The sequence below is a fragment of the Hemiscyllium ocellatum genome, chromosome 46 (assembly GCF_020745735.1).
Source record: "Hemiscyllium ocellatum isolate sHemOce1 chromosome 46, sHemOce1.pat.X.cur, whole genome shotgun sequence".
Lineage (NCBI taxonomy): Eukaryota > Metazoa > Chordata > Chondrichthyes > Orectolobiformes > Hemiscylliidae > Hemiscyllium > Hemiscyllium ocellatum.
This window is the reverse complement of record NC_083446.1, coordinates 24,980,553-24,993,046: the sequence shown is the minus strand read 5'-3', so window position 1 is coordinate 24,993,046 and position 12,494 is coordinate 24,980,553.

Sequence of the window (12,494 nt, the reverse complement as noted above, 5' to 3'; positions counted from 1 at the left end):
AGATCTGATCTGTTTAAATTGGGATCAATTCTCCCTCTCCATCAGATATTAGTTCCTCTGTTTGGAGTATAACTAATCCAGTGTGATAGCTTTAACGAGTTATCATCAAGTTTACGTGCACATTGTTCTGATTCTGGCATGTTCACACACACTCATCAATTAACTATGGATTGCCTTGATGGTCATAGTAGACTGAGGGATTATCCTGGGGAAAACGTTACAGACTATGATTGAAAAAAAAAACTGCTTCTGCTGCTGCCGTGGTTTTTCAGCATCACATGTTAACCCAGTTTTATCTGTAATATCGTCGATTCAATTCTTCCAGTGACGCTTTCTACAACGCTCCCATTCTGTCCAACAATTTTTTGCATTTTTATGTTCAGTATCCATAATTATTTGATGACTTGAACATTTGTGCTGTTCCTGTTCATTTCTGGAGAAATTCTCCAAGTCTGGCAGCATCTGCAGAGACAGAGAAACAAAGTTAGCGTTTCAAGTCCAGTGTAATGCTTCTTCGGAACTAAAAATGTTTAGAAAATGGGCTTTTGCTCCCGTGCCAGAGGAGGGGGATGGATGACAGGGAAAAGAGGGTGTGGCAACAGGTAAATGGATTTTAGCAGTGGTGAATGAGAAGATGATGTAAAACGGGCTTAAATTAAGATATGAATGGGGGAAAGGGTTTCCTCCTATTGAGTGCAAGTTAAAGAAGACACAACCAGTCAAGGTCATAGGGAGGCCAAGATTGTGAATGTTACCTTTGTGGTATTATGTAGATCTGGAGAGAAGTAAGTTTTCACTCTCGAGATCATCACCCCCTTTAGAAAACAGGAATTCGGGTGTTTGACTACTTTTTGACACTAGTAGAAGTTTCATGCTGCCTTAACATTGTAACATGGAGAAAAGCAACTCACAATATGAAATTTGGGCTGTGTGTTGTTTACCAGCCACATTTCGTGTTGTTTCAAATTTGCGATGTTTATTTTTAAATACTTGATCTTGGAGTTAGTATCAAATGGAGTGGAGGACATTAATGTGTGACATTATAGAAAACAGAAAATCATGGGAAGCATGGATAGCGTGAATAGTCAAGGTCTTTTTCACAGGATGGGGGAGTTCAACCATAGAAGACATAGGTTTAAGGTGAAAGGGGGAAGATTTAAAAGGGACAAAGGAGCAACGTTTTTACACAGAGGGTGGTGAGGGTATGGAATGACCTGCCAGAGGAAGAGTGGCAGATGGATGTACAGCCGTAACATTGAAAAGACATTTGAACAAGTATATGAATCGGAAACATTTAGAGGTATGTGGGTTAAATGGAAGCAGATGGGAATAATTTAGTTTGGAAAACCTGGCCAGCATGGACATTTAGAAAAGCTTCACGCAGAGTCAGTGTGGGTTTGTGAAACGGGAAAATATATTTTGCCTTTTACGTTCATGCAATGTGTTTCTGGAGATCCCTGCGGATTTGATAAAGGGGATCTGGTACACATGAGGCTTTCTAGAGATTTTCCACAAGGTATCACAAAATAAAGGTTCTTACACAAGACAGAAGCTCATAGTCTGACAGATAATATATCAGCATGGGATGATGGTTGGTAACACATAGAAATCGGAGAGTCAGGATTCTTGGACCATTTTGATGAAAGTGTATCTGCTGGAGTATCACAGATATGAGCCCGATGGCATCAGTTATTTACAATTTATACTGATAGCCTGAAGGAGGACACCACAGAGTGCACAATACTATTTCATTGCGGCACCCATAATTTTAAGCTTTTTTAAACGCAACATCAAATCTCCACTTCTTTTCAGATAAAAAAGATACAGTAATTAGAAGTAGATAGACGCCATTCCGCTCTCCAAACCTATCCTACGTTCCCACTGTCTCTTTCTGATCAAATACTTATCAAATCCAACCTCTGCTGCTGTCTCAGGAAGAGAATACCTGATAGCATAACACCACACGAGAATGAGAACAGAAACAGAATTAGGCCATTCGACCCATCGAGTCTGATATGCCGTTCAACAATTTCTTATATGTTTCTCAACCTCATTCTTCTGCCTTTTGCCTAGAATCCTTAATCCCATTATAAATCAAAAACGGATCTATTTGTGCCTTAATGAGGTGAGTGTCTGTGTGTGTGTGTCCATCAGCTTGTTATATGAGTATTTGTTTGCTGGCGTCTGTCTCTGTATCAGCCTGTGCATTTCTATCTGTGCTTGTTTCTATTGTGTGTGACTGTATATGTGTTTGTGTGCTTTTATGTGTGTGTGTGTTTCTCTTCTTGTACATTTTGTACATGTTATCATATTGTGGTAGTTACCAATAATTCTATGTCTGCATCTCTGTGCAGTGAGGTATCTGTTTTTTGATAGTGAGAGCTGACACTGGAACTGCCAATGGGTTTAAAGTGAGAATTGCCCTTCTCTGAACATTGCTCCTTGCTCGGTTGGTAGGACTTCGGTGTTTCAGAATCTCCACACGAGGCATCCCGTCCTCTTTGGCCCACACTAAGGTCCTCCCCCACGGTGTGGGAAGGGGAGAGAGTAGAGATCACAGGCACCCCACCACCTGTGTTGGCCCTTTCTGTCCTATTCCAGGCTGTTTCTCCTGGAATGGGAGAAAGGGAGGGAGGGTGGGAGAGTGGGAGTGGGTCGTCCTGCTGTTAGTGCTCGTCCAGGTGGGGTGACATGGTGAGGTGTCCTGAATGAGTCAGTCCTCAGTGTTGTATTCAATCGTGTTATTATTGTGGAGGCTATCGCATAAGTGACAGAGAAAGTGTGAGAAGGATGTTGCTGAATTCAGTAGTGTGAGTGTTAGTGCCTGAGCCTTATTTGGAGATAGAGCTTTATCTCCAAATAAGGGGGTAGGTGCTATAACAGGTATAAAGTGAGTGTGAGGGAGCAGACAGAATACAGTGACACTTATCCTGGCAGAGCGGGGAAGATTATTCATGCTTGTCCTGTATTGTTGGACATTTATTCAGATAATCCCAGTGTCGAGGTGAGCCTCCGCGAATGTGTTGTCCATGTCTATCATTAATAACGACGCAGATCATGTCCCTCAGCTTTCGCAGAATCAGTTTAGGTAGAGCTTACAAATAGCAAGGAGAAACAAACATTGGTGTTTTATATATCTAAACCAAAACGGAGCAGAAAGTCTGAACATCATGTGGTCTGGAAATTACACATGCAAGGATTGTGAATAATGCAGTCTTATTGGATGGTCTCAAGTTGTACCTAAACTGCGTTAACTAAGTGACTGCCCATGCTATGAAAAGTAAAATCCATAAGTGTATATGAGGTGGGTTGAAGTGTATGTTGTGAACCAAACTAGAGAGCAGATTATTTCGGAGTTGGTGTTACGTGGTAAGAAAGACTAATTACTAACCTTACTCTGCAGCAGCGTTTGAGGAATAGTGACGTTAATAAGGTGCATTTTACATGGCGTCTGCATACGATATCAAATGTGTGAACTTTCTGATCAAGCATCATGGAAGCCTGAAGGAGAGAGTATCAAGTTCGCTCCAGTAAATTGGGAAAGTACAATATTACATTCAGTGGGAGACAAGCAATGTTGTTCGACTCATAGAGTACTAGAGCACGGACACAGATCCTTCAGCTCGAAGTGGTCCATTCTGAACAAAATGTCCATTCACACAAACCCATTTCCCAGCCATTGCCCCATATCCTTCTAATCCTTTCCTAACCGTATATTTGTCCAAATGCCTTTTAAATGTTGTTAATGTATCCACCTCAACCACTTCCCCTGACATCTCATTCCACATGCATACCAAGATGTGTGTAGAGATCATCGCTTGCCAGTTTCCCTTTTATTCTTACCCTTTGACCTTAAAATGATGCCTGCTTGTCCGTTATTGCGGCCCAACCCTGGGAAGAAGCGATTGGGTGCATGCACTCTATCCATGCCTCCTGTGATCTTTTAAGTGTCTACAAGATCCCTCTCAGTCTCATATACTCTAAAGTAAAAAGCCCTATCTTGTCCAAGCTCTCCCTAAAACCCAGACAATTACGACCTTAGCAACGCCCTTGTAAATTTCTTCTGCACTCTTTCCAGTTTAATAACATCCTTCCTATAGCAAAGTGAACAAAACTGATCATGACATTTTAAATAATGTCTCACCAGCGTACTATATAACTGCGACATAACTCCTCAACTTCGGTACTCGGTGCTGTGACTGATGAAGGCCAGTGTGCCAAAAGCCTTCTTCACTGCCCTGTCTACCTGTGAATCAACTTTCAGAACATCGTGCACATGAATTCCAAGGTCACTCTGCCCCACTACACTCCTTAAGGCCCAACCATTCACCGTGAAACTCTAACCTTGACTCAACGTTCTAAAGAACTTACACCGATCTGTATTAAACTGAATTTCCCATTTCTCAGTGCACTTCTCCAGCTGATCAAGGTACTGCTGAAATTTCTGAAATTCCTGATAACCTTCCTCATTCTCCATGATGCTGCCTATTTTAGTGTTGTCATCAAACTTGCAAATCACGCCTGCGTTCTCATCTAGATCATATGTGTATGTAATATGTAAATTGTGTATATACATATACATATATATAGAAACAAATAATGTTCCCAGCACCGACCCCTGAGGTATTTTCGAATTCACAGCTCTCCAGTCCGACAAGCATCCTTCCTATATTACCCTCTGTTTCCTACCACGAAGCCAATTGTGTATCTAATTTACCAGCTCCCCCTGGATTCCAGGGGATCAAACATTCCACAGTAGCTGATCTTCTGTAACCTTATCAAAGGCCTTAATGAAATTCATATAGACTAATATACCCTCCTGCCCTCATCACTGTTCCTCGTCACTTCATGAAAGCACTGTAACAAGGTTGAGAGCCATGATATCTCTTGCACAAAACAATGCTGACCGCTGCTAATCAAACCCTGTCTTTCAAGTACATGTACAGAGGAACCATGATTGTCCAAATATCAATTATTCGAAATTTGGATTATCCAAAGGTGACCTCAAGATCACGATAGAAACATTATGTCTTTCAACCCTGATTCTGTATTTTGATGGTCGGTACAATGATTTAAAAAAAAGCTTGACTCACTAAAATGTGGCCAAGAACAGTCCAGGCACCATCTCCAAAAGAATAACCGCCCGCCTTCTCTCTCTCTCTCTCTCTCTCACACACACACACGCACACACACTCCACACTTTCCCTGGAGTTCTACACAGGGGTTTACCCTAAACCCCATTTCCCCAGATAACTGCGCCAAAATTGTCCTGTACACAACAAAAGTGGATCTTGTCAAAACGTGTGCGCGTGTGTGCGTGTGATATTTGAAGACTTACCCCACAAAGGCAGCAAAGCAGCAGTCCTGTTGGCGTACGGTCCGGCTGCCCAGGGGGGAGGTGGCTGGGGCTGCCGGATTGAGGGTACAGGGTCAGGGGCGGATGGGGGCCCGGACGGGCGTCTGAAGATGGGTGGGGATGATTGGGGGTGCGGTGTTTGGGGGTGCGGGTTTGGAGGAGCAGGTTTAGAGGTGTGTGGGTGTGTGGATGGGGTATGGACGATGGGTGGGAATAGTTGGACGTGTGGCGTTAGGGGACCGATGTTAGTGTTGCCGGGTTAGGAACAGACAGGAGCAGACGGGTGTGGTGTTGGAGGAGGATGTCGGCTGGTGGGGGCGGGGTTGGGGTGGGAGCGGACAGGGTTGGGAGCGGGGGCAGGCACTGGCACAGGATGGGAGCAGATGAGGATCTTGGCGGGTGGCTGAGGGCATGGGAGCAGGCGGTTTGGGGGTAAGTGGGGGCAGACATGGACATGGAGTGAGATTGGACGGAGTATTGGGCTGGCGGGGGCGGGGTGGGAGTGGACAGGGTTCGGGGTGGGCGGAGCATAGATGGGGCAGGGTGGGAGGGGACACGGCAGAGTCAGAGAAGACGTGGCATGGGGTCTCGCACGCAGAGTTCTTTTGCCTTGACTCCTGAATGGGGAGCAGACTTCACAGAAAACTCCGAGCTCCAGATTAGATCAATTAACCGAATAATCAATTATTTAAATGAAATAGTGCTCCGTCCATCTCAATCGGATAATCGAGTTCCTCTGTATATCTTACGTCTCAGAATCTTCTCAAGTAACTATCTACTACAGATGTTAGTTCTACTGGTCTATAACTCCCAGGTTTATCTTTGTAGCCCTCCTTGAATAAGGGCACAGCATTCGCTATCCTCCAGTTCTCCAGGAGCTCACTCGTTGGCCAGCAAAGCCGGAAACGTACCAACCTGGACTCCCATAATTTCTTTCTGGATTAGTGGTGCTGGAAGAGCACAGCAGTTCAGGAAGAATCCAAGGAGCAGTGAACTGCCTGAACTGCTGTGCTCTTCCAGCACCACTAATCCAGAATCTAGTTTACAGCGTCTGCAGTCATTGTTTTTATCCCGTAATTTCTTCTCTATCCACCTGCAGAGTTACTGAATAGATCTGGTCCGGAGCAGGAGATTTATAGAAGTACTGCAGAATCGAAAAAATACGACTCTTTCTTGAACTTTAAAACACCACAGAGTGAGCAATTGACTTAATGATGGTTATCGTAACTATTTAAATATAGGAAGTGACTTCAGAAGAATTCCAGAAATTGTGGAAACCTGAGAGTTCTCAGAAATTGCTGATCCAGAAAAGGAGGACCATGAAGCTGATAAGGAAATCCAAAAGAGAACATACATGCTAACAAACAGGAACACAAAGGGTGCATCAATCTACTATTCATATTTCAAAGGAAACAAAATAAAAGCAATGTCAAATATGGAAATTTGTAATCAGGAGAGGAGGGTTTATTATAGAGAACAAGGAACTGGCCAAGAAAATATCCAGCTACTTTGTATCTGTCTTCATGGAGGTAGATCCAGAAAACCACGAGAAAACCAAGTGATCAGATGGAGCTTATGGAACGAAAGACATAAAACCAATTTACATCAGTAACAGGACAGTGCTTGAAAATGTAACTAGATTGAGTATTACTAAGTCTGACAAAACAGATTTACTTCGTCTCAAAATGTCAGAAATAAGGCACCAGTGGAAGTATTAATTGCACAGTCGATGACTGTATTTTCCTGTACATTCTGCAGAGACTGAAAGCCATGGAAGGTAATACATATGTTCCAAGCATTTTAGACGAATGGAAGTGATCCAAGAAAATATTTGTGATTCGGAGGAGTGGTGCTCGATTGGGATTGACAACGTTAAAAATCACACAACACTAGGTTATAGTCCAGCAGGTTTAATTGGAGGCACAAACCTTCGAAGTGCACAACCACCTGACGAAGAAGCAGCGCTTCGAAAGCTGGTACTATCGAATCAACCTTTTGGACTGTAAGCTGGTTTTGTGTGATTTTTAAAGTTATCATTTATCTTATCAAAAATGATGAAGATGAGAATGTGGAGGGAAAGTGGGGGGTAGTGTGATAAATCAGTTTGAGTTGGCCGGGTGGTTGGCAGTGAGGAGGAAGGCCTTAATTTGCAGGGAGATGCAGACAGAATGGTCAGAAGTGCAGATCGATGGCAGGGGAGGACTCAATGAATGACAGCACACAAGGAATCTCAAAAGGGTACTTTGCTACACATCCTTGAATGTAACTGAACAGTTAATAGTGGAGCTAACAAGGCTTAGGAGTCGTAAACATAAATTATAAGAGTTAGACAGGAGTTTGTTTAGAGCAATATGGTATGCAGTGTGCAGCTCTGGATACCACATTACGAAAGGATGTCATTACACTGAGGGGGGTGTGGTTTGGTGGGGATTCACCAGGATGTTCCCTGGATGGAGCATATCAGCAATGGAGAGAGGCTGGATAAGCTCAGGTTGTTTAGTTTAGAGCAGAGGAGACTGAGGGGACGTGATTCAGAAGGATCAGATTACGAGGGGTATGGACAGAGTGAATAGATCGCAGCTATTCCTTTTTGTCAAGAACAAGGAACAAGTGATGTGCTTGAGGTTTAGAGAGAATTTAAAGATATTTTGTCACAAAGGGGATGTTGGGGTCCGGAAGAGAGAGAATGTTGTTACGGGTGACTCCACGACAATTACAAAGTACTTGGACGAGTTTTTGAAGTGTCATAACACGCCTGGTTCTGGGCCTCATGTCGGAAAGTGGGACTAATGTAGATTGTGCTGTATTTCGGACGATACAGAGTCTGTGTTTCTGTGATTGTATGATTGTGGAATGCTCATCATTAAACTGCTTAAGACAGAAATTGATGCTTTTCTGAAGAGTATATCAATGAGAGTTATACAAGTGAACTGTAATAGCTTCTAAAGATATGCCAATGTGAAAGGTAAGATAAAGCAATTGCTACTTAGTACAGCCTGAAACCAGAGAATGGAGAATGGAGAACAGGGAAATGGCAGAACTATGAAGCAACTACTTCATTCTGTCATCATAGTAGATAACAAAGCAAAAAAAACTTCCCAGCCATGCTATGAAACTTTGGTCTGGTGAGAAAAAGAGAATAGAATGAAATTAGCAACTAAACAGTTCTAAAGAAAGTATTGGACCAGAACATAATGGGCATAGGGCTTATGCCCGAAACATCGAATCTCCTGCTCCTTGGATGCTGCCTGACCTGCTGCGCTTTTCCAGCAACACATTTTTAGCTCTGATCTCCAGCATCTGCAGATCTCACTTTCTCCTCATCGACAAAGTCAACATAGATTTATGAAATGGGAATCATATTTGAGAAAGTGAATTTCAGCAAAATTATGGAGAAGCTATCAATGCAATACTATTGGATTTCCAGAAAGATTTTTGATAAATCCCCAAGCCTATTGTGCAAATTTGAATCCTATGGGACTGAGGCGAATATATGGTCATGGTTTTAGAATGGGAGAGCTGGCAGGAAACAGTGAGTAGGAATAAAACATTTTTTTTAGAACGGAAGGCTTGGAGGATATAGCAAGGATCGGGGTTTGTGACCCAGCTATTCCCAATACACATTATATCTTTGGTTGAGGTGCTCAAGTGCAATATTCCCAAGTCTGCTGATGGCATTAAACGATGTGGGATTTTGAGTGGGTGAGCAGGATGTAAAGGAGCTCCAAGGTGAATGAGACAAATGGAATGACTGGGCAGGTACACGGCAAATGGAGAGCAATGGGGGGAGATGTGACATTGTGCACTTTGTTGAGAACAATAGAATGCCAGCCTATCAATTGAAAATAGATTGATTGAAAAATGTTGATCTATAAAGGAACTTAAGCTGCATTTTTGTTTCTTTCTGCGCCGACCTGTGAAGGCCATGCAGGGCTGTGAGTTGTGAAACCAGAAGTCAATACTGGGAATGGCCCTGACACACTGACCAGTGTACATAGACCCACCAAGTGGGTAGCTGTAACATTGAAAAGGATTTGGATCTCCTTGTACGCCAGTCACTGCAAGCAATATACCAGGGATAGAAAGCAGTCTGGAAGACAAATGCTGTGTTGACCTTCATTTCAGGAGAATTTGAGTACAGAAGTAAGGATGTCTTACTGCAGCTGTACAGGCCCTTGATGAGACACCATCTCGAACCTTGTGCAGCATTGTGTGCAGTTTTGCTCTCCTTATCTAATAAAGGACAAACCTGACATTGAGGGAGAGCAGTGACGTACGACCAGACTGATCGCTGGGAAACAGGCTTGTTGTGGGAACAGAGTTTGGGGCGACTGGGCCTGTATTCCATGGCGTTTAGGAAAATGGGTGGTGATCTCAGTGAAATACCTAAAATTCTGACAGGGTGAGACAGATTGGAAGCAGGGATGATAATTCCCCTGACTGGGACGTCAAAAAACAAGAGTCCACAACATTAGGTACAGACAGGCCACTCTGCATTGAGATGAGAATAAATATCCTCACTCAGAGACTGGTGAACCTAGTGAATTGTCTCGCACATAAAGCTGTGGAAGCCAAGGCACTGAACACAAATGAGTATTTCTGGAAATTAAAGGGATAGACAGAATGCAGGAGTTTGGTGTGAAGATACAGAATGAGATATCATTCCAGGTTTTTCTCCAATAACACAGTAGTTGTATTCCTGTGGAACACCGTCTTCTAGAAAGTCATGCAATATTAATAATTTGGCCTGTGGGAAAAAGTGGGGAAGGGGCAAACCACCCCGCCAAAAAAATGAGTAAAAACCAAAAATTTAATTAATATAACACACACAAGCATAGTCTAAGAAAATCTTTAAATCATATATTGTAAGGAAACAATGTTGTAAATGTAACACTTTCAAACTAAAGTCACGTATTGCAGCAGTGTACCTTTCACCAAGCTCTTCACCAGAAAGCGTGGGAGCCGACTGACCACATGATGCTGACATGGAATACCGGTGTGAAACAAAGGTCCTTCTAAATGTAGACTACAATTCCTAGTTTCTGTCTCAGTTTCAAAGCTTTCAGAGCAGATTACATTCCTGCTTTCGTGAACACACTGAGTGTGCATTTTGCAGATAGAGGATCCTGAGGCTGGGTTTTGCTATTCAGCTGGTGCTGGGGATGGAATTATGTTACAGTGAATGGGAGATCGCTTTGTAAAGAGGATGCACAATTCACGAATTGTGTTGCAGGAAATTTGTGTTTAATAAACATGCGTTATCTGAACTGCCTGTATATTGAACAGGGGATCAATATTGATGGACCAAAGCCACTACAGCAGTTCCAATTTCATATATCCCGATGCTTAAACATACTAAGTGATATGAAAATTGTGCGGGGCAAATCTCACTGAGGAGATTTTCTCCACTATTTAGAATGGGAGATGCTCAATGTGTTGAATGACTTCCTCCTCTCTCAATGTTTCCGTGCAGTCTGTGGGCTAGCTCTGCAAATGTTGTCACAAGCTCTCAGACGTTCGAAAGTAGGTCTCTGCAGGCACCTCAGATCTGTGTTTCTCATCCCCATCTCCAACAATAAGGCTGGGATCGGGTGTTCTGCCCCGGTTTATCCTTTAAGACCTCGGAGCAGTTTGATGCAATTGAGTGCCTTGCTTGGATTTTTCAGAGACCATTCAAAAGTTTATCACATATCCGTGTACCAGGAGTCACTTTTAGGCCAGACCAGAAAAGCACGGGAGACTAACTTCCTGAAGGTACACTGGGATGGAAAATGGTATTTACAATCCGTTTTGGCTTCAAGGTCACTACCCCTGACGCTAGATTTTAGATCCCGATATTTTATTAATTGTTTTTAACTTCCACCAGCTGCCAGACCATTATCCTGGTCTGGATTAGTAATCCAGTGACATTTCCACAGCAGCACCATCTCCACATAGGGATCTATCAAAAAGTACAGTTACTAACGTGACTATCGTGATCGGACTGAGGGGATGATAATTGGACAGATTGTAGTTATTCCGTCTTAGGGAACTGGACATTGCTGAGTAATTTTCCACATTGCCAGGGAGATGTCAGAGTTGGAGCTGGAATGAAACAGTTTACCCAGGAACACCGCTTGTTGTGCAGCACAAAGCTTTAGTCCTATTGCAGGAATGTTGTCAGGGCCCATTGCCTTCGTCCTATCTACTGTGTACAGCTGTTTCTTCATGTCACGTGCAGTGAATCAAATTGATTAAAGACTGTCATCTGTGATTCTGAGGGCATCATGATGATGGTGAGGTGGATCATCCACTCAACACTCCTGGCTGTAGATGGTGCAGACACTATATCCTTACCTTTTACACTGATGTAGAGAGCGGTTCCGTTATTTAGGATGGAGATACACGTGGAGTCCTTTCCTCCAGTGAATTGTTTAATAGTCCATTGACATTTATAATTGGATGTGGCAGGACTGCAAAGCTTAGATCTATCAGATGTTAGTCATACTATTTCGAATGTAAGGAGTCAAGTACCACAGCTTTAATGATTTGTCATCAGATTTAAGTATATGGTTCTGAGTCTGGTATATTCACCTACACTCCTGAATGAACCATGGATTAGTTTATAGGTAATGGTAGATTCAGAGATTGTCCCAGGGAAAAAAAGTTACAGATTGTTATTGAACACAATTCTGCTGCTGCTGCTGCAATCTAAATCATCACATAAATGCCCAGTTTGAGCTGCAATATCTGTAATTCAATTATACTGACTATCTCCCAGTTCACACCGAGACCCACTCACCCATCAGCACTGTACTCAGTGATCTAAGCTGGTTTCTGATGTGGTGGCATTTCCATTTCCATATTCTCATTCTGTTAGGATCTCTCCATGATGTCACGCCTCCAATTTGTCACATTACTTAAATTCTTTAACATATTCATGTGAATCTTTTCCATTTCCGTAATGACATCTTCTATATTTAAAGTGAATGTGTTCCCCTCTGTTTCTCTCCCTGACCATTATCAAGAGCTCTGCAATGCCCGTGATGCAGCCTTATGCACCTTCAGAGCCAATGAATCGGTGAACCTGGTATTATTGTTCACTTCCCTGGTACACAGCGCTCCGTGCTGGACATAGCATTTGAGCATCTTTGATAGA